General features: G+C 37.1%; 1 non-coding gene across 1 annotated transcript; it reads left to right on the top strand.

Annotated features, from left to right (window-relative positions):
• The first annotated feature begins 24,734 nt into the window (after positions 1–24,734).
• On the top strand, positions 24,735–24,841 carry LOC113754565. Its single transcript, XR_003465248.1, has one exon. It is a non-coding gene; the product is annotated as a small nucleolar RNA R71 (small nucleolar RNA).
• Positions 24,842–25,044: the final 203 nt, after the last annotated feature.

The following is a 25,044-nucleotide window of genomic DNA, read 5'->3' as shown; positions in this document are numbered from 1 at the left end:
CACCGTTGCCGGGGACCAGCGTTAGTTAATTTGTTTCTTTTTTAATTCATTTTATTTTTATTTTCTGGTAAATTTTCTATTTTATGCCCCATTTTTTGCACACGTGAATTAATTTTTTATCCTGAAGTAGAGAAAACTATGCGTAGAGTAAGAAAGGAAACTAGAAAACACAAAAAGAAGCAGTCAATAGCTGCATCTTCAAAGCTCAATTCAGAAGCCGAATTGGCAAATTCTTTTAGTGCCACCTCGAGTGAATCTGATCAAGAAAACGTCGCCGTGGCTAATAATCTGACTTTGAAGGAGTTGTCTACCCCAAATTACTTTTCCTGCTTTAGCTGAAAATACAACTTTCGAGTTAAAATTTGGTCTAATTCATCTTTTACCTAATTTTCATGGTTTGCCAATGAGGAACCTCACAAGCACCTGCAGGAGCTCCATATTGTCTGCACAAGTATGAAACCTCCAGATGTAACTGAGGAGTAGATCAAGATACAGGCATTCCCTTTTTCACTAAAAAGGGCTACCAAGGAACAACTCTTGTCTTGCTATTTCTCTTGGAGTTTGAGGTATATCACTAAGAAATATCTCCTTTCCTTCTTATCTTGAAATTTATGCAATATATGACTTGATTGTGATGGATTTTATGGAAGATTTCATGGAAGATTTCATAGTTTTGCTTACTAGGTTGCAATTTTCAATTTTGGAATGTGTTGGATAGCCTTGATATGAATGGTTTACCTTGGATATGAGGTTGGATGAATTTTTTTAGTTTTGAGATGAGGTTTTCTAGCTTCTATGTACGATTTTCCAGCTTTAGTGGCTAATTTCCAGCTTTCATTCGAAATTTCTAACCTTGAATTATTATTTTCCAACTTGCTATGAAATTTTGGGCTGCTATGAGGATTTTCTAGCTTGTACATGTATTTTTGGCTTTACTTGAAGGATTTTTAGCTCTTGATGTTAAATTCTAGCTAAGGGTTTAAATTTCCAGCTTTGATATATGTTGAAGATATGCTTGGTACATACCTACTTTAGTTGGTTTTGTGGCTTAGAATAATAACCTCTTGTGTCTTATCACTTGTGGACTTGTTTGGGGCTGTTTGGCTATGAAAGTTAACTTTGAAATTGGAGAAAAATGGAAGAAAAAAAAGGAGAAATGCTGTCCATTTATTTTCTTGTAGTATAAGTAAGTGAAAGTGAAAGTGGAAAGGTGATTTTTTGATGATTTGGACTTAGTTTACTTAGGGATGCTTGAGTTCACTTTGGTGGTGGTATATGAGCTGAAATTTTGTCAAAATCCATACATTTTGCATGGTGAAAGTGATGACCATTTTAAACATGATGTTTAGTTGCGTATGTCAAGTTTCAAACTTAAAATATTCTACTCGTTTTCCTTCCAAAAACAAAAAGTGCGTGCATGTATCTTGCATAGGGTTACTAAGCCATGAGGTTTATTTATATAAGTTCTATTTACATGATCTTCCTTGATAATAACAAGCGAGCGTTGAGGTGCAAATTTAGGGTATTTTTGTTTTCCACTTGCATATGATTTTATTCAAAATACTTGTTACAATTCATTTCTTTGCATGTGTGCTAGTTTTGATCCAAGACAAGATGTTTAAATGAAGGAAATGAGTTTTTTTAAATCATTTTCTAGTCGGATAATTTCCAACTTTGCATTTTGAAAGTCTTGACCTAATTTCTTCAAACGGTTGACTATAATCAATGTTTGTGTGCTCCAAATGACTCTTGAAACATTGATTTAGTATGCACATGAGATTTTTCCCTTGATTTGAACAAGAAAATGTTATATTTTTTATAGATTAGATGGGCATAAAACTTGTAAATTGATGCATTTTCTAAATGAAGTTTTGAAACCTCAATTTTTTCATGTATTTTGTTTTGTATTGCTAGTCTTTTAATATAATATATGACCACAGGACTCAAGAGTGTTCAAGAGGATGAACCAGAGTTAAAGTGAATGATTGCGATTGATTGTTGAGTGTTCGTTGCATGTTGTGCTTCCAATGACTATGTGGAGTGTTGCGAATGTTTGCTTGAATGTTAAACACTTTTCAATGATTGTTAAATAGATTTCAATGGGTAAGTGTGTACTTTATCACACTCAACCTAAGTGAATATGAATTTTCAATGATCAAATGATTGAATGTTAATTGTACATGAATATAAGTCTTTAGCTGAACTGAGCCCTTCCCCTTCGTTGCCAGTCGACTCGAGTCAGAAGCGGACTCGGTCGGGTGGTTGGTGACCCTGGGACAGTGTTTGGTGTACTCGAGTATGACCATGAAATTAGGTGGAGAACTGGCCAGTGAATGCAATGCAATGATTGAAATGAATGACTGAATGAATGAATGAAATGAACACTAAAGAAATTTTGACTTTTAAATGTTTTCAAATGTCGGAGGAATAAGGGAAATAGACGGCAACTGAATGACTGAATGAATGACTCCAAGTAAGCATGTATTCGTCTAATGAATGAATGTTTGTTTCTTGAATGACTGCTTATTATTGTGCGAAATGTGAGAAGTATTAAATGTAATATTCCGCGCTTTGCCTACTTGACTGCTTGTTTGGGAATCTCACTGTACTTTTAACTAATTCCTTTAGTTTTGTTTTCTTTACAGGAGTGGAGGCCGGAGCAAGTAAGCGTAAAATAGTATGTATAATCTTTATATACTTGTACTTTTGTAGATGAAATGTATTTGGAATCTTTGGTCATGAAATCCTATAATTCACTTTTGGGTTGTAAATTAAGTTGGAATTCTTGAATGAATGGAACTTTTTATGTTAATCTAGAGGCATGAAAGACTATTTCAAAAATATAGGTGAGTGAGTCCTAGCGAGAGTTAGGCAAGCAGTCCGCCAAACCTGCCTGCCTAACTCTTGGATTAGCCCTAGGGGGAGGTAGGATTATCATAGGCGGTATCAGAACTCTTGTTAAAGTCATGCTGGGAGAGGGTCCTCGGACTGTAGGAATTGACCTATAAGTGTGAAATGAATCTCTGTTAATGAGGAAAATTAGATGTGTATGTTGGGTAGGAATTTTAAATGCGGTTGATTTCCTCTTTGGACTGGCCAAATCGAGTGATGAATTATTTTATTTTTGAATTTTTGTACTCGAGTACCAAAGAGTCGATACCTTTATGATGAGTCGATATCACGAGTGAAATTGAGGTAAGTCTAGATGGAGGAGGTTAGAACGTAGGGGTTACAAATCGTCTGGACTTTGGATATATTGAAATTATTAGCGAGATATAGGACCCTTATAATTCAGTGCACATACCTGGTTGTACTTCTTTGAGTTTTGATTAAGTGTAGTGCTTGAGCAATTCCTGCAGTTTAATGTCCAATAGGGTAACTTTCTTAGTTGCTAAGTGATGATAGAATCCGATATGCGAGATACGAGAATTCAATGATGAAGGGCCACTGATGCATTTAGGTCATGCTTATATGAATTGCTTTGGAATCAAAAAAAGTAGATCAATATTTTGGATTGGTATTACTAATAATGTACTTGAATTTGTACATGCATTTGAAGAGCTATGTACTTTGACTAATTCGAGAGACCAAACAGAGAATATTTTAACCGAGTGTGGAATGCTTGTGGCTGAAGTAGTACAAGTGAATGTAGTTGAGGAGGGTCAAGGGAATGCATTTGAGTCTGAGAGAGAGCAACCTGTGCTTGAGGGAGAAGTGAAATCAGCTGGTTCAATGATAGCCTAAGTTGGAAACGTAAGACCTTGAGGTTGTAGGAGTTAGGTGGTTGGGACGACATGTTGTTTTTTCTTGTTTTGCCACTGTATTGCCAATGCGAATATGTATGGTACTTGCTTTTGTCTTATGCACTTTGTTTTGATCAGATTGATATGTATAGTATCTTTGTGACTTGATGTATGAACTTGGTGTGTTATAAATATATTAAACATGTTTCCTTATCTTCGGTTTTGTGATTTGAAAATGTCTTTATCTTGCTATTTTAGTCGATTTATTTTGTTTATGTACTATATAGCCTATTTTGATAAAGAAAAGAGAGAGAAGGGTATGGAGGGAAGATGTAGTCGTGGACGTGGGACTAGGCAATCGCAGGAACTAAGGAATGAAAGAGAAGCAGCGGCCGAGTAAGATCGTGGACCGAAGGTCAAAGTAGGGGAACAAGTGGCGACAGTGATACAACAAATGACCAATATCTTAGCGCGATTGGTAGAACAATAATGTCAAACTCCAGTGAATCAGTCTAGGAACCCTGAAATAAGAGAAGATAGGGCCCTAGAGCATTTTCAAAAGTTTTCTCTACCGAAATTACTTGGAGGGTCTGATCCGGAGACAACTGAGCATTGGTTGGAGATGATGATTAATATCTTTGCAGTTTTGAACTACACGGGGAAAGACAAGCAAATTTTTCGGTATTTCAATTCGAAGGACCAATCTGGGCATGGTGGAATGTTATTAGGGTAAAGTGGGAGAGAGAACAGACTGCATAGATTTGGGTAAACTTTATAAGGGAGTTTAATGAGAAATATCTCCTACGTTTGGTCCAATAGAAGAGAAAGGACGATTTTATTAGGTTACATTAGGGAACCCTGAGTGTGGCCAAGTGTGAAACACAATTCACTAAACTATCCAAATTTGCTCTTAAATTGGTAGTTACGGAGTGAAGGAGAGTGAGACGCTTTATACAACGATTAAATTTAGAGTTCCAAGAAGTTTTAGCCGCGGTTCAAGTTAATACCTTTACGGAAGCTCTTGAGAAAATTGAAAAGATTGAGAATGCAAAGGCACAGGTAAAAACTTTCCAAACACGTAAAAAGAGTGCACCTAGTAGTACACATGAGGAATTTAAAGAAAATGTAATGCCTCCTAAAGTAAAAAGAGTGAACCATTCACCTTACCCACCATAGATACTAGGAACACTAGAAGAACGTTCGACAAGAGGAAGTCAAGTAGGAAAAGGGCAACAAGAGGGAATTCCTCGAGAAGGCCAAAAAGTGACTCCTCGCTTGACTTGTGGATACTATGGGAAGACAAATCACACTGAGGATGAATGCTGGGTAAAGGAGTGAAAGTGCTTGATTTGTGGAAATACCAACCATCAAATTAGCCATTGCTCGAGAAAGCAGCAACGAGATAATAATGCTCAACAAGTCGATAGAACTAGCCCTAAACAAGTTAATGAAAGAGGAAACAGACCAAGAGTGCCAGCACGGGTATATGCCATAGACAAGCAACAAACTCCAGAGTCATCTGAGGCAATAGAAGGTAAAAAAAAAATTTCAAGGACTATTATAGAATTAATATAGGAATTTATTATGAATAACTTGATTATGGGGATAGCTTAATTATAGGAATAGCTTAATTATAGGGATAGTTTAATTATAGGACTCTAGTTGATTGACAGTTAACTTTCCTAACATAGAGGTGTTAGTTCGTGTATACAAATGTAACATTTTCTCTCAGTAAAGGAGAGAAATATATTCTATCCAAAATTACGTTTTCATGGTAACAGAGCCCTACCATCAAGGTTGGGGTCTCTGTCCGCTGCCAGAAAATTCATTAGTCATCATTCATTTCATCTGGTTCTATATAGCACACATCTGTGTTCTATTCTTCACTCTTGTTTTGAAGAGATCAGATCTGTCCTTTTTTTCTGTTAATTCTGAACCCATTGCAGAAACGAAATCTGTCGTTACGTCTGATGTAGTTCTTGTGATGTTTAAGATCATGGACCACAAACTCAATAATTTTAACTATCTTAATTGGAGCAAAACGGTTCGTCTTTATCTGCGAAGTATTGATAAAGACAATCATCTGACTGATGATCCTCCAAAAGATGTTCAAGACATACTTGGTTAAGGGAAGATGCTAGATTGTTCCTGCAAATACAGAATTCTATTAACAGTGAGGTAATTGGCTTAATTAATCACTGTGAATTTGTTAAGGAGTTAATAGAGTATTTAGAATTTTTGCATTCTGATAAAGGGAATATTTCTCGCATATATGAGGTGTATTAAGCCTTTTATCGTGCAGAGAAACAAGATAAGTCTATCATGACTTATTTTATGGATTTTAAGAAAACTTATGAGGAGCTTAATTTGTTATTACCATTTAGTTTTGATAAAGTTCAGCAAACTCAACGGGAATAGATGACGATTATGAGTTTTTTGGCTGGTCTTTCATCTGAATTTGAAGCTGCTAAATCTCATATTCTTTCGAGTCCTGAGATCTCATCCTTGCAAGATGTGTTTAGTAGGGTACTTCGCACAGAGAATTCCCAATCTGTTTAGTCCAGTAGTACTCTTGTTAGTCAAACTAACAATTTTGAATTTGAAAAATAGCAATACAAAGGTGGTGGTAAAGGAATTGACACGCAGGGACAGAATGCAGAAGTGGTTGTGTGTCACTATTGTCATAAGTCAGGTCATATGAAGCATGATTGCAATAGATTGCAGTACTGGAACCAAAGAACTCAATCCGTACATATTGCTTCTACCAATGATGCGATTAACCATGAAAAGTCTGTTACGATCTCTGCAGATGAATTTGCTAAATTTTCTCAGTACCAAGAATCATTAAAGCCTTCATCTACTCCTGTAACCGCCATCGCTGAGTCAAGTAAACCAAACACATGCCTTGTGTCCTCGTTCTCCAAATGGGTAATTGATTCTGGTGCCACAGATCATATGACAGGTAATTCTAGTCTACTTTCTATCTTTCAACCACATACATCTACATCCACAGTTACCTTAACTGATGGGTCAAAATCTCGTGTTCTTGGATCAGGCTTAGTTAACGTCACTCCATTAATCTCATTGTCATCTGTCTTAAGTTTGCCTGAGTTGTCTTTTAATCTAATTTCTGTGAGTAAACTTACTCGTGCCCTTAATTGTTCTGCCCAATTCTTTCCTGACTATTGCTTGTTTCAGGATCTTACGATGAAGCAGATTATTGGTAAAAGGCATAAATCTGGAGGTCTTTACGTCTTTGACACACAGATACCAAAGTCCATAGCTTGTTCTGGAATTGTAATTCCATTTGAAGCACATTGTAGGTTGGGTCATCCTTCTCTCCCTTTGTTAAAGACACATTGTCCAAAATTTTAGAGTTTGTCTTTATTTGATTGTGAGTCTTGTTAGTTTGCCAAATATCAACGTGTTAATCTAAGCCCTAGGGTCAATAAACGAGCGGATGCCCCTTTTGCATTAGTTCATTCAAATGTCTGGGGACCTAGTCCAGTCACTTCTAAAATTGGATTCAAGTATTTTATTACTTTTGTCGATAACCATTCTCGTATGACTTGGTTATATTTAATGAAAAATCGTTTGGAGTTGTTTTCTCATTTTTGAGCTTTTTGTGCTGAGGTTAAGACTCAATTTAAGAGTTCTATACAAATATTGTGAAGTGACAATGCCAATGAATATTTATTCGCACCTTTTCAATCTTATATGGTGCAAAATGGTATTATTCATCAAATCTCTTGTGTGGATACACCATCCCAAAACAGGGTAGCAGAACGAAAGAATAGACATTTGCTTGAAACTGCAAGAGCCTTATCATTTCAAATGCATGTTCCTAAACATTTTTGGCCTGATGCAGTGTCCACAGCTTGCTTTCTAATCAATCGTCTGCCTTCATCTGTTCTTAATGGTGGGACTCCTTATAATGCTCTTTTTCCAAATAGACCTTTGTTTCCCATCGAACCTAAAATTTTTGGTTATCCATGTTTTGTCCGCGACTCTCGTCCTCAAGTCACTAAATTAGACCCCAAATCATTGAAATGTATTTTTCTTGATTATTCCCGTGTCCAAAAAGGATATAGATGTTATTGTCCTAGTCTTGGCAAGTATATTGTGTTAGTTGATGTTACTTTTCTTGAAAATACACCTTTTACTCCATCTCATTCGTGTCAGGAGGAGGAGGATGATTTGTTAATCTATACCATCACATCTTCAAGTTCTTCCCCTACTAAACCTCCAATTACTCATGTATATTCTCGATGACAAAAGTCTCCACATGCATGCCCTGAACTAGTTCCTTCATCATTAGATCCTGTCTCAAGTGATGATCTTCCTATTACTCTTCGCAAAGGTAAGCGTCAATGTGCTTATCTTGTGCTTCGTATGTATCTTATAATCATTTACCCATCTCTTCTTGTTCTTTTATTACATCTATTGACTCTATTTCCCTTCCTAAAACTATTCATAAAGCCTTATCCCATCTCGGGTAGCGCAATGCTATGATAGAGGAGATGAATGCTTTAGATGGTAATCATACTTGAAACTTAGTCAATTTACCTGTAGGGAAGAAGGCTATTGGGAGTAAGTGAATTTTTGCAGTTAAATTCAATCCTGATGGGTCGGTTGCTCGGTTGAAAGCCCATCTTGTTGCCAAAAGCAATGCCTAAATCTATAGAGAGGATTATTCTAACACTTTTTCTCCTGTCGCTAAGTTAACATCTGTCAGGTTATTTATTTCTATGGTAGCCACTCATAATTGGCCTTTGCATCAACTAGATATCGAGAATGCCTTTCTTCATGGAGATCTCCAAGAGGAAGTTTATATGGAACAACTACCTGGGTTTGTTGCTTAGGGGGAGTGTGGGAAGGTTTGTCATCTTCGGAAGTCCTTGTATGGGTTGAAATAAAGTCCTCGCGCTTGGTTTGAAAAATTTAGTCTAGCAGTTGAAAGGTTTGGGATGCAGAAAAGCAAATATGATCATTCTGTTTTCTACAAACAGTCTGAAGCCGGTATTATTTTGTTAGTAGTATATGTGGATGATATTGTTTTCACTGGGAATAATGTTGCAGGTATTTCATCTCTGAAAGCATTTCTCCATAGTCAATTTTAGACAAAGGATGTGGGATTGTTACAGTATTTGTTTGGTATTGAGGTAGCAAAGAGTAGGAAAGGGATATTCCTGTCCCAAAGAAAATATGTTCTTGACTTACTGTCTGAAATAGGAAAATTGGGGGCTAAACCAGCTAGTACCCTAATGATTCCTAACTTCTAACTCACAAAACAAGGTGAATTGTTAGAAGATCCTGGGAGGTATAGCAGATTGGTTGGAAAGTTGAATTATCTTACAGTGACTCATCCAAATATCGCGTATTCAGTTAGTGTTGTTAGTCAACACATATCTAATCCTACTGTTAATCATTGGGTAGTTGTAGAACAAATTTTGTGTTATTTAAAAGGAGCTCCTGGATGTGGTATTCTGTATAAAAATCATGATCATACTAGGATTGAGTGTTTTTCAGATGCTGATTGGGCAGGATCCAAGGTAGATCGAAGATCCACAACTGGATACTGTGTCTTTGTTAGAGGAAACCTGGTCTCATGGAAGAGTAAGAAGAAGAATGTTGTCTCGCGATCGAGTGCAGAGTCAGAATATAGAGCTATGGCACAATCAATATGTGAAATCATGTGGATAAATCAACTTCTAACTGTGGTAGGTCTCAAAACCTCAATGCCTGCAAAATTGTGATGTGATAACCAAGCGGCTCTTCATAATGCATCCAATCCCGTATTTCATGAGCGAACAAAACACATCGAAATGGATTGTCATTTTGTTCGTGAGAAAATACAGTAGGGCTTGATTTCTACAAGATTTGTAAGGACTAGAGAACAATTGGGAGATCTCTTTACGAAAGCTCTACATGGGGTTCGAATCGATTACCTTTGTAACAAGTTAGGCATGAATAACATCTATGTTCTAACTTGAGGGGGAGTGTTACAGAATTAATATAGGAATTTATTGTGAATAGCTTCATTCTAGGGATAGCTTAATTATAGGACTCTAACTGATTGACAGTTAACTTTCCTGACATAGAGGTGTTAGTTCGTGTATATATATGTAACATTTTCTCTCAATAAAGGAGAGAAATATATTCTATCCAAAATTACGTTTTCAAGACGAAATTTTTTTAAATGGGAGAGAGTGTGAGGACCCACAAATTATTTTATATTTTTTTTATTTTTGAAAATTTTAATTTATATTTTCTCTTATATACTTTGATTGCCTTAATTTTATGGTAATTTTATTAATTGAGTCAAGATTTTTTTTAAACTTTCCCTCTTGCATTTTAGTGCACGTTAAGTGCCGTAGTACATTAAGGTAGTGAGACCGACTAATGAGACGTGAGTAGTAAATTTGGTGAATAAGAAGGGGTTGTGTGCAACAAGAATTATGTAACATGAGCTTTAAGAGTAAGTGGGGAAACTCTAGATATCTTGGAGATTAGAGACAAACAAGAGAGAAAAAAAAAAGATAGGTTTGAACCAACTCGTGCCACTTGTCACCAGTCAAAGCTATTACTTGACCAAGAATTTTCTTTCTTAGTTTCTCCATTTTTTTCTTTATTATTATTTCTTACTTGTCTCTAAGGGCTGGCCGAAATTGGGAAAAAAAAAAGAGAGAGGAAAGGGAAAAAAAAAGAGAGAGAGAGAGAGAGGGACAAGTGTTGGCAATCTAGGCCAACTTTGACCAAGACTACCTTAACACTTATCTTCCATTTTCACCCAACAAACCCCTCGTTTTTCCTCCTTTTTGGCCAAAATATTGAGAGAGAAAGGGACAGAAAAGAAACCCGCTTCTATCCTTGATTTCTTGCTCAATCTATGAGAAATCCAAACATCAACCCTAATCCACACCGATTAATTTTGAGCTAAACTTGGAGGGGAGCTTTTGGTGGAGTTTTTTTGGAGGAAGAACAGCTCTTGTCTTGCTATTTCTCTTGGAGTTTGAGGTATATCACTAAGAAATATCTCTTTTCCTTCTTATCTTGAAATTTAAGTAACATATGACTTGATTGTGATAGATTTTATGGAAGATTTCATGATTTTGCTTGTTAGGTTGCAATTTTCAGTTTTGGAATGTGTTGGACAGCCTTGATATGAATGGTTTACCTTGGATATGAGGTTGGATGAATTTTTTTAGTTTTGAGATGAGGTTTTCTAGCTTCTTGTACGATTTTCCAGCTTTAGTGGCTAATTTCCAGCTTTCATTCGAAATTTCTAACCTTGAATTATTATTTTCCAACTTGCTATGAAATTTTGGGCTGCCATGAGGATTTTCTAGCTTGTACATGTATTTTTGGCTTTACTTGAAGGATTTTTAGCTCTTGATGTTAAATTCTAGCTAAGGGTTTAAATTTCCAGCTTTGATATATGTTGAAGATATGCTTGGTACATACCTACTTAGTTGGTTTTGTGGTTTAGAATAATAACCTCTTGTGTCTTATCACTTGCGGACTTGTTTGGAGCTGTTTGGCTATGAAAGTTGTGGCGACCCCACTTTCCCCTAAGGCGAACCAGAGGGTTGGCGGGCCATCTGCCTAGCTCTCGCCAGGACTCACGCAAACAATCTCACCCAAATCCTTCCGAAGATTAACCTAACTATTACAATAACGATCTCCCAAAAAAAAATAGATCAATTGCTAAAAACCACATTAACTTCAGAGATAACAGTAATTGAAGATAGTCAATCGTCGACTCTTAAATACCTCACGCGTTACAAACCAGGCAACAAAAATATACAATCCAAATACATTAGTACAAGCCAAATAACAAATCCAGGGTTTACACTTTTCCAGCTTCAAGAGGCAATCCAAAATAAAAGATACAATGTTTAACTCAAACTACATGCATAAAAGTGAAATTAGATTTCAAGTCTTGCTCAAGAGCCAGGACCTGTCAAGGAAAACAAATGAACGTGGGGTGAGCTAAAACTCAGTGGTGCCCCAAAACATGCAATCACGTAAATCAAATAGCGAGTAACAATTCCACAAATTAAATAATTAGAAAAGCGTATAACAGCACAAGATAGGATACAGGGCTCTCAGGAGCCATTCTCCACGCTTGATCAAAATTTATCGTAGTTGACCCTCCGTCAACTCTCACTACCTAAGGTCCATGTAAATCTTCTTATTTTTCTTAACTCCGGCCACCAATCATACCCCTTTTCCAGGCCCGAACGCCAAACACGAGAGTGGTAATACTCGAGTATACCCTAGGGACTGGTCGAGGAATTCATCCAGCGACATTATGTCCAACACGTGGTTACCAGGTCAGGATAAGATGCCCTCTCACCCTTAAGGTGTGGTACATTCCCCTGCCTGGTGATTTAGTACTTGAGATAGGATAAGAGGCCCTCCCACCCTCAGGTGTGGTACATTCCCCTACTCAGTACTTAGCAAGTATTCCAAGGTTTTAGTACTTGAGATAGGATAAGAGGCCCTCCCACCCTCAGGTGTGGTACATTCCCCTACTCAGTACTTAGCAAGTATTCCAAGGTTTTAGCACTTGAGATAGGATAAGAGGCCCTCCCACCTTCAGGTGTGGTACATTCCCCTACTCAATGCTTAGCAAGTGCAAGCAAGATATTCACAAAAACATTTCAAACAAGTTACCACTCGAAAGGCTAGTGCGATAAAGTACACACTGCCACTTCGATGGTTCGGGAAAACCACTTTCCAAATATCACATAACAAGTCAAGAAAGCACTTTAACACTTTAGTCATAGAACAAGCACGGACACTCACCTAGGAGTGAAGCTCTAAGGTCAAGCTGGGAATCAAAATCCGCGTCCTTGCTAAACCCTAAAATACCAAATTTTAAAACTATAAGTTGGCTATACCAGCTCTAGGGTCACGTAGGGAAATTATTCGCATGTATGACTGATTTATTTTCTTGAAACAAGTCGACAACCATGTAGTACTAAAACTAGTAAAATACTTTGTAAGGTTTCCTTAATATTACTTTCTTTTAAAAGTGTTACTAGAACTAATTTACGTGAAATAATGTTTCTTGCCAAGCAAGCTTTCTACGCTTTTAGCTAAAGTTAGTAAAGACTCGCATTTGGTAACTTTTCCTATAGACAGCTAGCCAAGGACAAATTTTAAGAAAGAAAAGGAATTGAAACAAGACTTAGGGTTTTAAAAACTAGAAAAATTATTTTCTATAACTATTAAGGCTAGTTTAAGCTAAAGGAAACTTGTCGGGTTGGCAAAATTTAGGCAAAATACTAAATACTGAATTTTATCGTTTAATACTAGCGAAAAAAAAATATTTTTGATTAGCTTGATCAAAATTGCTCGAGTTCACAGGGTCGAAACGACTTTGACAATTTCGATTCCATTTCGAAATCACATTATGGCTCGAATTTGTCGACATGGCAAAATCACATTTCAAATAGCAAATCACTAGGGTTTCGTCAATCATTAGCCCTAGGTTTCACTAAATTCATTTCTGATCAAAAGTAAAATAAATGACCAAGGCTTCGTCAATCATTAGCACTTGGTTTTGGCAAGCTCGTATCACATCTCAACTTAATCCAAATAAATATAAGGCCTCCAAGCAATTCCAGCAGTTAAATTTCATCACACTCTAACACTTTTGATTAAATCCTCCAAAGTATCAAGTGTTTCATAGCTAAACAACTTACACGGCTTAAAATACACCTTTTCATGCATTTCAAAACCATTATACTCCAAAGAAAAAAAAAATTCCAGAAACCAATTGAAGAATTTCTGCTCAACCTCTCGGTTATTAAAATTTCCAGCACTTCAGTGTTCATAAATCCAACATTTCCTTGGCTAAAAAAAATGCTATTAAACTCTCAAATTCAGCATGCAATCACTTGGCTAGACAGTTAACATTTCCAGCTCGAGGATTAAGCGTGAACAATAGTTATAACATCACAGTTTCCAGATTCACTTTCATAGCCAATGATCAATTTTTTTTTTCCCAGCACCTGCGTGGTCATAATCTAACTTTTCTTTCGGCTAAACCAGTGTTTTAAGTACTCAAATTCCACATGCAGATGCTTGACCAACTGATTAACATTTCTAGCTCAAAATTAAGTTCAAACACGGTTATAAATATCCCCAAAATTCCAGAAATTTTCCAACAAGCCTCGGGTGACAATGCATGCAGCGGATTTATTTATTTTCCTTCTTTTTTTTTTTCCAAATCACTCATCCGAATGCCTAAAATCCACATGCAAGGTCATAACTAGCTTAATCATCATATTTTCACGTAGCTAATTACATTTATGTGCTCAGGTTATCGCAATATAGCAGATTAAAGTCTGCATTTCCGATTCAAGTCTCGGCAGACCCAAACTTGCGCACATCAGATTTCTTTTTTACTAAATTCATCATCCATACACATAGAATCGACATGCAACCTCTTAAACACTATCATCTACCGTTAATTAGCTTAAATTAGCTCAGAGATTACCTCAATAGCAAGCTATGCTTACGCACAAGGAATCTGAAATTATTTTTTTTTCTATCCTTCCTCTCGGCTTCACGCACAGGTTTGGTTCACGGTTTGGTAGCTGTGAAGTTGCCGCTGGAACTGATGAAATGCAGCTTGGTTGAAGTTGAAAATGGCCACAGCTAGGAGAGGGAAGGGTGTAGGATCGGTTGTTCTCACGCGGTGGTCTCCTGGTTTCTTCCCTCAGCTCGCGGACAGAACAGAAAAATTTTTTGCAGCTCGCGGTTTCCCCTTTTTTTTTCTTTCCTCTTCGATGCTCACGAGGTAAGTCTCTCTCTCTCTCCCTCTTTTGTTCTTGGTCCGAAGCAGACTGGAGTTGTGGAGTGGAATTGCGGTTTTGAGGGAGGTTGAGTGCATGAGAGGGTTGAGTGTAGAAATGGTAAAAATTTGCATTGGCCGGATGGGGTGGTGAGTGATGATGTTGTCCGAAAATGTGTTTGGATTGCATGGTAATTTGTGAGGTAGTGGAGGGTAGTTTAGTCATTTCACTTATCCTCCTAACCTCCACTTAAGTCCTTAATTCTAACTTAATTCCAAAAATTATCCCCAAGTGTAATTTAAACGCCTAATTATACACTAACCTTGCAAGACTTTAATTATCGTAATTTTTACGTCTTAAGTATGTTTAGTGTACTTGTATCAGGTTTATCTAAAATTTATTGACTTTGTCTTAACGTGAAAGTTCTTATTAGTATTTAACGTTATTCACTAATAAAAATTAATTATTGGAATTCAAGAAATTTTACGTTAAGGCGATAAGTTATTCTAACTCCAGATGTATTAATTTAGTCTAGCAAAACCAAGAAATTTCATAACTTAGAAAAATTATCTCTCACATGAAAAGTGTTTTTACGTACTTATTTGGAAACAAGTGAAAGTAATGCTAGAAATTATTAAGGAATAAAAGAAATGCGAATGAAATATGCACTGATATTTATATATATATATATATATTTTCAGGGTTCTCACAAAAGTTAACTTTGAAATTGGAGAAAAATGTAAGAAAAAACAGGAGAAATGCTGTCCATTTATTTTCTTGTAGTATAAGTAAGTGAAAGTGAAAGTGGAAATGTGATTTTTGGATGATTTAGACTTAGTTTGCTTAGGGATGCTTGAGTCCACTTTGGTGGTAGTATATGAGCTGAAATTTTGCCAAAATTCATACATTTTGCATGGTGAAAGTGATGACCATTTTAAACATAATGTTTAGTTGCGTGTGTCAAGTTTCAAACTTAAAATATTCTACTCATTTTCCTTCCAAAAACAAAAAGAGCGTGCCTGTATCTTGCATAGGGTTACTAAGCCATAACGTCTATTTATATAAGTTCTATTTACATTATCTTCAACAAGCGAGGGTTGAGGTGCGAATTTAGGGTATGTTTGTTTTCCATTTACGTATGATTTTATTCAAAATACTTGTTACAATCTATTTCTTTGCATGTATGTTAGTTTTGAGTCAAGACAAGAGGTTTAAATGAAAGGAAATGAGTTTCTTCAAATCATTTTCTAGTCAGACAATTTCCAACTTTGCACTTTGAAAGTCTTGACCTAATGTCTTCAAATGTTTGACTATAATCTGTCACGCCCCATTTTTTAATGAAAAAATAAATAATTTTGGGTTTATAAAAAATGAATTTTGATTAATTTTGATTGAAAATGAATTTTTTATTTTAGAGAATAAATAAAGAAAAAGGGTCTAAAATAGGACTTAAAAGTACGAGGGTTTTGTCCCAAAATAATAGTTTAAAAAGGGTTTTTTTAGGAAAAATAGGAGTCGCTACTTGGTATTGAGTTAAGGTGTACCAAGTCACTTAAAGTGAATTTTTAAAGAAAAAGTAGAAAAAAAACCTTTTTAAATGACTCCAAGTCTTCGAAAATCAGAGAAAAGTGTTCGGGAGTCACGTTTGAAAAAAGAGAAGGTAAGGATAAAATTCAAAATACCCTTTCAACCTAGCCTAGAGCTAGTTACGTGATTTAGTAAAAAATTTTCTTATTTTAATTTAAGAATTTATCACATTTGGATGTCACTATATGGATGCAAGAACCTAAACCTAGGAGGATATCGGGGGGTCGGAATATCTCTTCAAAGCTTAATTAGTGCAAATCACATTAATTGTGATGTTTAAGTTGACTCTTTAAAGAGATCACGAATATACAAAAATATGAGACTCGAAGGAAAGAAAAGAAAATAATAATTATACAAATATACATGACCTAAAGGAATGCATCATAACAGGTGCGGGGGACTAGGTTCGTGACTTTAGTTTTCCCTTTAATAGAGGGAATACGAGCGTGCTAAGGTTAAAGAGCCATACTCATCCATATCCCATATTTGAGGAGTATTTCCTATCTAGTCAAGCAAATGATCTAACCTAGTTGTAATTTTCTTAAATGAAATGCAAGTCTAGTGTCATGTCTCACCTATAGGGATAAGAAATATATATATATATATATAGGGGAATCTAGGATAAGGGGTATATATAAGGGAAAATATGGGATAAGTGGTATACATATGAGGGAGAATATGGGATAAGAAATATACATATAAGGGGGATGTCATGCAAAATGAAAAAAACCCTAAAAAGTAGAAAATATGCATGAAAATGTAGTGATTTGTCACACAAAACATGGTCTAGAGCGTGGATGGTCCCTAAGGATCTAGCGTTGGATTAGCCCATGTCTATAAGTTCTCACTAGCATTGGATTAGTAAAAAAAAGGGAAATGGGTCACAAACTAGCGTTGGACTAGCGTGGAGTCAGGAAAGGGACCACAGCTAGCATTGGACTAGTGTGGTGACGTCATGCACTTAGTATAATCAAGTAAATCATATAAAACATAATAAAGCAAATAAACACATAAATCACATACAGCACGTAGCACATAAGTATGATATCTAGATGCAAGACTCTAAGAAAACGAGTAACACGTAAACACATAAGCATGCAAAACACACAAAGCAAATAAAGCAAATAAAGACCTAACTATTACATTTGGGGACCCTAACTACAATCTAAAGGGGTAAAGAATGAAATAAGATAAAATAATAACATAACTATTACAATTTTGGCATTTAATTGCCTTCCAAATAATTAAAAATTAAATTAAAATAAATATACAAAATCAAAACAATTAAAGTGACTAAATAAAATAAATAAAAACATTCAAAAGGCATGCAATTACGCATGTAAAGTCACATAGGGGCGCATAGGATCAAGTAAAATCAAAATAAAGAGTAGAGTATACCTCCCTTAAATTGGTGACCTAATGAAGTGAAGTTTATCCCTTTAATGTTTTTCCGGTGAAGATTGACGGCAACGATGGCGGATGATTTTGGCAAGTGACCGCAGCTTCGTCTTTTCCTCCGTTCCTTGGCTTTCTTTTGCTCTCCCCTGCTCCCTTCTTGCTCAGTTTCTGGTTTTTCTTACTCCTCCCCGTCTCTTTTCTTTCTTTTCTTTCCGGTTTCTTCCCTCTTTCCTCTGTTTTTTCTTGTTTTCCTCCTCTTCAGCCTAATGCTTCCAATTTTCCTCTCTGAAGCTCTTTCTCTTTTGTTCTTTTTCCCTCCGCCCGTAGCCTTCTTTTTCCTTGTTTGATTTCTTGTTTTTTCTCTAGATTTTCTTTCTCTCGTCCTCTCTATCTCTCTCTCTCGTTTAACTCCCCGAAGCTCTCTCTCCCAATTTTCTAGATTTTTTCCTTTTTTCTGTTCTTCAGGCCCTCTTCTTTTTTTCCTCTGTTTGTTTCTTTTTGTCCGCCTGTAGCTTCTTGTTTTTCCTTTTCTTTTTGTTTCTTTGTTTTTTCACATTTTTCCTAAGCTTCCAAGTGTCCTAGCTACCTCCCTCCCCCCTTTACATATGTTGTACAAAAACCCAATAAACTTGGCTAATACTCCTTCAACACACTTGTCCAACATGCATGCCCTCCACCTATCCACATATTTTCCCTTCCTTTTTTTAATATTTATTTTTTTATTTTTTTTCAAAAATCAATTTAGGTAAACAAAAAAAATTAATTCCTAATTGTATTGCAAAATTTTCATTTATTTTAAAGAAACTGAATCTAAGAGGATTAAAAACACATTTTTTGAATTTTTGTGAGAATTTTCCTTTTCAGAAATTTAATGCAAAAAATATCTTAAAAATAAAAATGGTGAACCTAATTTATAAAAATAAGTAAAAATAAACACTAACTATCATTTAATCAATAAAATAAAATAAAATAAAACAAGAATAAAAATAAAGTTAAAATTGAATTAAATAACAAATAAAGCTAAAATTGAATTAAATACAAAATAAAGCTAAAATTGAATTAAATAAATGAAATTTTGGTATCTAAATAATCAATGCTCGTGTGCTCCAAATGACTTTTGAAACATTGATTTAATATGCACATGAGGTTTTTCACTTGATTTGAACAAGAAAATGTTATATTTTTTATAAGTTATATAGGTATAAAACTTGTAAATTGAAAAAAAAAAACTTGTAAATTGATGCATTTTCTAAATGAAGTTTTGAAACCTCAATTTCTTCATGAATTTTGGTTTTGTATTGCTAGTCTTTTAATATAGTATATGACCACAGGACTCGAGGGAGTTCAGGAGAACGAACAAGGGTTAAAGTGAAAGATTGCGATTGATTGGTGAGTGTTCCTTGCATATTGTGCTTCCAATGACTATGTGAAATGTTGTAAATGTTTGCTTGAATATTAAATGCTTTTAATGATTGTTAAATAGATTTTCAATGAGAGAGTATGTACTTTATCGCATTCGACCGAAGTGAATGTGAATTTTCAATGATCAAATGATTGAATATTACTTGTGCATGAATGTAAGTCTTTGGTTGAATTGAGCCCTTGCCCTTGGTTGCCAGTCGACTCGAGCCAGAAGCGGACTCGGTCGGGTGACAGGTGCCGAACCTGTGCAATAATAATTACTAAAAAGTCCTAATTACCACATCAATTAAATAATTATAGAACAAATCCAAGTACTGGAGCAGGGACCCTAGGTGTGCAATGGGTTACTTGATTCACCCTGTTCCCGAAGAGTTTGCTTGATCCGATATACCTGATTTGTCTATAAAAATACTAATTTTGCGTACAATGGCAAGTAAGGTCGATTCCACAGGGAGCAGGTAGGAAATTATTTCTTTCCAAATTAGTAGAACGAAATTGGGGGATTTTCAATGGGAGGCAAACAAAAATAAAATAAAATAAAACAAACAAAATTCAAAACTAACTCACAAAGCACAATTCACTAAAAATAGCAATTAATAAAAGTTCTACCCAAAGGATCAACTGCTCAGGCACGGTCCAAATAAATGCTCATCGATGCAAAGATATTTCATCCATTTATCACTAGGTTGGTTATAGCCATCAATAAGCTCTGACAACCAGCTCTTCCTTACTTTTTCGACAGTCAAGGTACGACCATTGACTGCTTCTCTAACCAGATAACAACCCTAGGTACGACCGTAGGAATTTAATTACCCAATTGCATTAAAGCTAGAAGAACCCAACCCTAACCAATAAACACGCTAAGAGGGTTTATTTAAGCTAGATCTTGCGTTTCCCCATCATAAAACCAATTATGGTGGTTGCCACGAGGTGTTAACTAAATGAACAATTACGGATTCTATTTAATTAACGTGGCAGTAGGCTATTAAATTAATTCAAATACCCGGCCGTTGATATTCAATTAATAAAATACCCATGAACAATTAATTCAGGAAACGCACGAATAGCAATAAATTGGGAGAAATAATGAAGATTCGATTAGATCTCACAGATGTGATGGACCGCGCCCTCGCGCCAACCTTTGGGTAGAGGGGGGAATTAGCCGCTCCTCATCATGTCAAGCTCACGCAATTTAATTGATTTCATCCCCGCAAACATCAAAGAATCTAGATTGGTGAAGTAGCGCAGATAGAAAAAGTGAAAAGTCTCGCTTGACTCTGCGTGGGAGTCCGTACTGGATTCCCCAAGTTCAATGCCAAAACCAACGGAAGTTGAATCAATTCGAAAGCGAAAAGCAAAAGATTCAGACGCAGACGCCAAAAACAAGGGAAAGAAAAGTCTTCTGTGTCTGACCCATTCGGCCGCAGAAGAAACAAAAGAAAAATAAAAGCGTCTGACAAATCTTGCAAATAGGTAAAACTAAGACTAAAAGTAGTGATGCTTTGAATCTTGCTTTTTCCTTTCTTTATAGCCGCCGCAGGAACTCTCAAACGTCTGGCCCAATTCAAAAGCTAGCCTTTTGGAGTTTTTATCCCATGCTTCTCGCAGTTCACGTGGACCGCAGTCCGGCTTTCTGTTTCGTCCACCTTCTAAGGCGTGGCCACGCCCTGAGACGAAAAGTCTTCTGAAAATTTACTCCACGAGATCATTTTTCATGCCGACCACCTACAATTCACACAAATATCGAATATGAGTGCAATTCCAATTCTTAGTACCGTGAATAGCCAAAATTAGGACAAAATAACGGTGCAAAATGTGCCAAATAACCGCTCTATCAAATCCCCCCACACCTGGACAATGCTTGCCCTCAAGCATTTCGGAGCTCAGAAGTACAACCGAGAGAGCAAAGGTCATGCAATAAGCTATACTAACACAAGCACCTCAGATCCCTGACAGTATCACCAAAGGTAGAACACACAGGACATGTTGTAATTCAAAGAATCTATATGAATACTAGGAACGCTCAATTCAACATCACGGAATGCCATTACCATAGGCTTGCACATTTATCACATCTCCATCACTTAAAAGTGAACTAAACACATAAATCAAAGGGACTTTAATAGGGTTGTAATGGGGCTTCGGGTGAAAGGCGGGTTAAGAAGGTGTAGATAGGTGGTAAAGTGTCAAGAAAATGTCCGAAACTCACCAATAACCACAGTGCTTTACCGGAGGGGTTTCACAAACAAGGCAGTTTTCATTTGCTGTACACCCTGTACAAGTGCCCCAAATTTTCTCTTTCTCTCTTTTTTTTTTTGATTGAATACTGCTCGCAAGGCGTGGGCACGCCTTGTAGCCCATAGTCCTCTGGTCATGACGTCTCTTAAGGAATTTTTTTTTTTTTTTAGGAGAAAGTCCTGTAAGGCGTGGGCACGCCCTGTAAGCCAAAGTTCTCTGGTCAGTGGCCTTTTTCCAATTTCCCCTCCTTTACACAAGGATAGCATCATATAGCTCCTAATCTATCAGCACTTGCAACCCCATTTCTGTTTGCTTTGCACAAATGATGGAATTCAGGCATCCCTTGACAACACAGGGGTAAACAAGAAAGTTTAAAGAGGTCTTGGGTTAACAAACACGGATATCAACCAGAAACGAAGGACAAAAGCTCAAATTGGTTCACTATTGGGAGATAAGATGAGGGCTTGATTTTTTAGATAGCTGAAGAGGGTTAAATCCTAAATGCCCTTATCATTTCAAATGCATCCAATTCAACAAAAATGCCCTTTACACAAGGATCCTCCTAATCTATCAGCACTTGCAACCCCATTTCTGTTTGCTTTGCACAAATGATGGAATTCAGGCATCCCTTGACAAACAGGGGTAAACAAGAAAGTTTAAAGAGGTTTTGGGTTAACAAACACGGATATCAACCAGAAACGAAGGACAAAAGCTCAAATTAGTTCACTATTGGGAGATAAGATGAGGGCTTGATTTTTTAAGCTGAAGAGGGTTAAATCCTAAATGCCCTTATCATTTCAAATGCATCCAATTCAACAAAAATGTGGCCTCGACATGCATAAACTAGCAAGTTCTAGAATGCCAATACCATGAGTGATACCCACTCAATCAAACAAAATAGAGCAAACAAGAATAATATGCTCAAGCAAGGCTCAAAAGCTCCCCAAAAGTTACAAGAATGGGTCAATTCCTGCATATTCAACATTCAACGACATTGCCAAGGGAAGCAAAATGCACAGCTAGCATATCCGACAACATACCCACTCACTTTGATTATGTCATTCATCACAGCAACATGCCCCAACACTAACAAGCATATAAATAACCAAAAAGCCGACTAACTACAATGTTTTTCATTTTTTTTTCATTCATCCCATGTTTTCATTTTTTTTTTTAAAAAACAAAGCAAAAAGAACTAGTGAAAAAAAAGAACTAATGGAAGCCACTCCCCCCACACCTAAGACCTACATTGTCCTCAATGTAGAAGAGACAAAATAAAGTAATAGGAGGAAAGAAGAGAAACTTCCCTGGCTCCGGGGAGGGAAAATGAGATACTAAGGCGGAGGGGGGTGAGGCGGCTGCGTGCACAAGGTGGTGTGGTGGCGGCGGACGCAACACCAACAGGAAGGAGAAGACTGAAGTTTCTTTTTCGGAAGGGTTGGAAGGCGTGGGCACGCCTTAGAAGTTATAGTCATCTGACCGTCAATTCCAAAACTCCATTCCTTAGGTGTGATGACCTAGCATGGGCATGTCTAGCTGCCAACTCCTGTCACAAAATAACAACCCACTAAATGACACTAACACTTAACAAAAACTTCAAAAATATAAGAAAACTAAAACAAAAGAAGCCTTGGGTTGCCTCCCAAGTAGCGCCTTTCTTTAATGTCTTTGGCTAGACACAGCACCACTCTTTAGTCTGGATGTAATTGAATTTTCCTTGTAATTGGTGGCCCTCCTCCAGGATCCACATGGCCATTGAGTGCAACTTTTTTCCTAAATTTTCTCTCCATTTTTACCTCATGAATTGCTTTCATCCTATAGGACTTGTTCGCAGCAACCTTGGATTTACCCCTATAAGCAAACTTAGAAAATTCTTGCACAGAGGGATTAGTGGTATACATAGCAAACACAGAATGAGAGTTAACAGGATGTTTCATTGTATCAAAAATATTAAAGTGGACTATTTCTCCATCAAATTCCATCGTGAGAGTACCCTTACTAACGTCAATTTTAGTCTGGGCAGTACTCAAAAATGGTCTTCCTAATATAATGGGTGATGGATTTGGGGCACTTCTATCATCCATGTAAAGCACATAAAAATCAGCAGGAAAAATTAATCCATCTACTTGCACTAAAACATCCTCAACTATCCCATCCGGATAAGCACATGTACGATCAGCCAATTGAATTATTATCCCCGTTTCTTTTAAAGGTCCTAAATTTAGGGAATCATAGATTGACTTAGGCATCACATTAATAGAAGCTCCTAAATCTATCATGGCATTTTTGATACTAGAATGACCAATCTTACAGGGGATAGCAAACATACCTGGATCTCCGCATTTGGGTGGGAGTTTCCTTTGAAGTACAGCTGATACATTCTCTCCTACCATCACTCTTTCATCACCCCTTAGCTTTCTTTTGTTAACGCACAAGTCTTTCAAGAACTTTGCGTACCTGGGTATCTGCTTGATCGCGTCCAATAGGGGGATGTTTACTTGAACTTTGCGGAACACATCCAGGATTTCTTTTTCCTTTTCTGCCCTCTTTGTCTTTTCCAATCTGCAAGGAAAAGGAGCTAGATTAGATTTAATAGGGATCGAAGGAATAGATGTTACCTTAGACTCTTTCCGAATACGCCCTTCCTCTTCAATTCCCTTTTCTATCTCCTCCTCACATTTGCTTTTCGAATTTACCAACTTAGGTCCCTCCACCTCCTTGCCACTCCTTAATGTCATGGCACTTACACTTCTGGGGTTTACCTCAGGTTGCGATGGCAATTTTCCATAGACGTGGGACTCCAGGCGATTAATGGCAGTTGCCATTTGACTCATGCGAATCTCCATGTCTTTCATGCCTGCTTTGGTGTCATGTTGGAACTGAGTAGTACTTGCAACTAAGGACCTAGTCTCCTGCTGGAGCTGAGTGGTGGTCGTGACGAGTTGAGTGGTAGTCGTGGCCAAACTCTTGACAATTTCTTCCAAAGAACTCCCTGAGCTTGAGGACGAGGGTTGAGACTTATGTTGCCAAGGTTGCTGAAAACCTGGAGGCCGATTGGAGAATGCATTTTGTGGCCTACTACCATAGCTGGGATTGGGGTGATCTCTCCAACCCGGATTGTACGTATTAGAGTATGGATCGTACTGCCTACGAGGCGCGGGCACGCCTTCAGCCATGTTCACTTGTTCAGCCCCATCCTCTTGCAACATAGGGCATGAGTCAGTATGGTGACCCATATTTGTGCAGATTCCACAGGCCTTTACTTGGGGCATATTTCCCACCACTAATTGTCGAACAACGGATGTTAGTTCCGACAATTGTTGCTGAATAGATGACGTCTCCACCTCGTTGACCCTACGGGTAGGGTTTGTCTCACGGAAGCCAAACTGTTGAGAATTCTCCGCCATCGACTCAATGAGCAGCCAACGCTTCCCTCGGGGTCTTATTTGCCAACGCTCCCCCGCTTGCAGCATCTATGATACTCCTATCAGTTGATTGGAGTCCTTCATAGAAGTATTGGATTAACAGTTGTTCACTAATTTGATGCTGCGGGCATCTAGTGCACAACTTGTTAAACCTTTCCCAATAGTCATACAAGGATTCCCCGGGATACTGTTTAATGCTACAGATTTCCTTCCTCAAACTCGCAGCCCGTGATGTAGGGAAAAATTTTTCCAAAAACTTCTTTTTCAACTGCGCCCATGTGGTAATACTACCTGCTGGTAGGTAGTACAGCCAATCTTTAGCCGCATCCTTGAGAGAGAACGGAAAGGCTCTCAGTCTAATTTGCTCTTCAGTGACCCCAGGAGGTTTCATACTAGAGCAAACCACCTCGAACTCCTTAACGT

The sequence above is a fragment of the Coffea eugenioides genome, chromosome 11 (genome assembly GCF_003713205.1).
Source record: "Coffea eugenioides isolate CCC68of chromosome 11, Ceug_1.0, whole genome shotgun sequence".
NCBI lineage: Eukaryota > Viridiplantae > Streptophyta > Magnoliopsida > Gentianales > Rubiaceae > Coffea > Coffea eugenioides.
The sequence above is the reverse complement of the archived record's forward strand: the minus strand, read 5'-3'. Positions and strand labels throughout refer to the sequence as shown.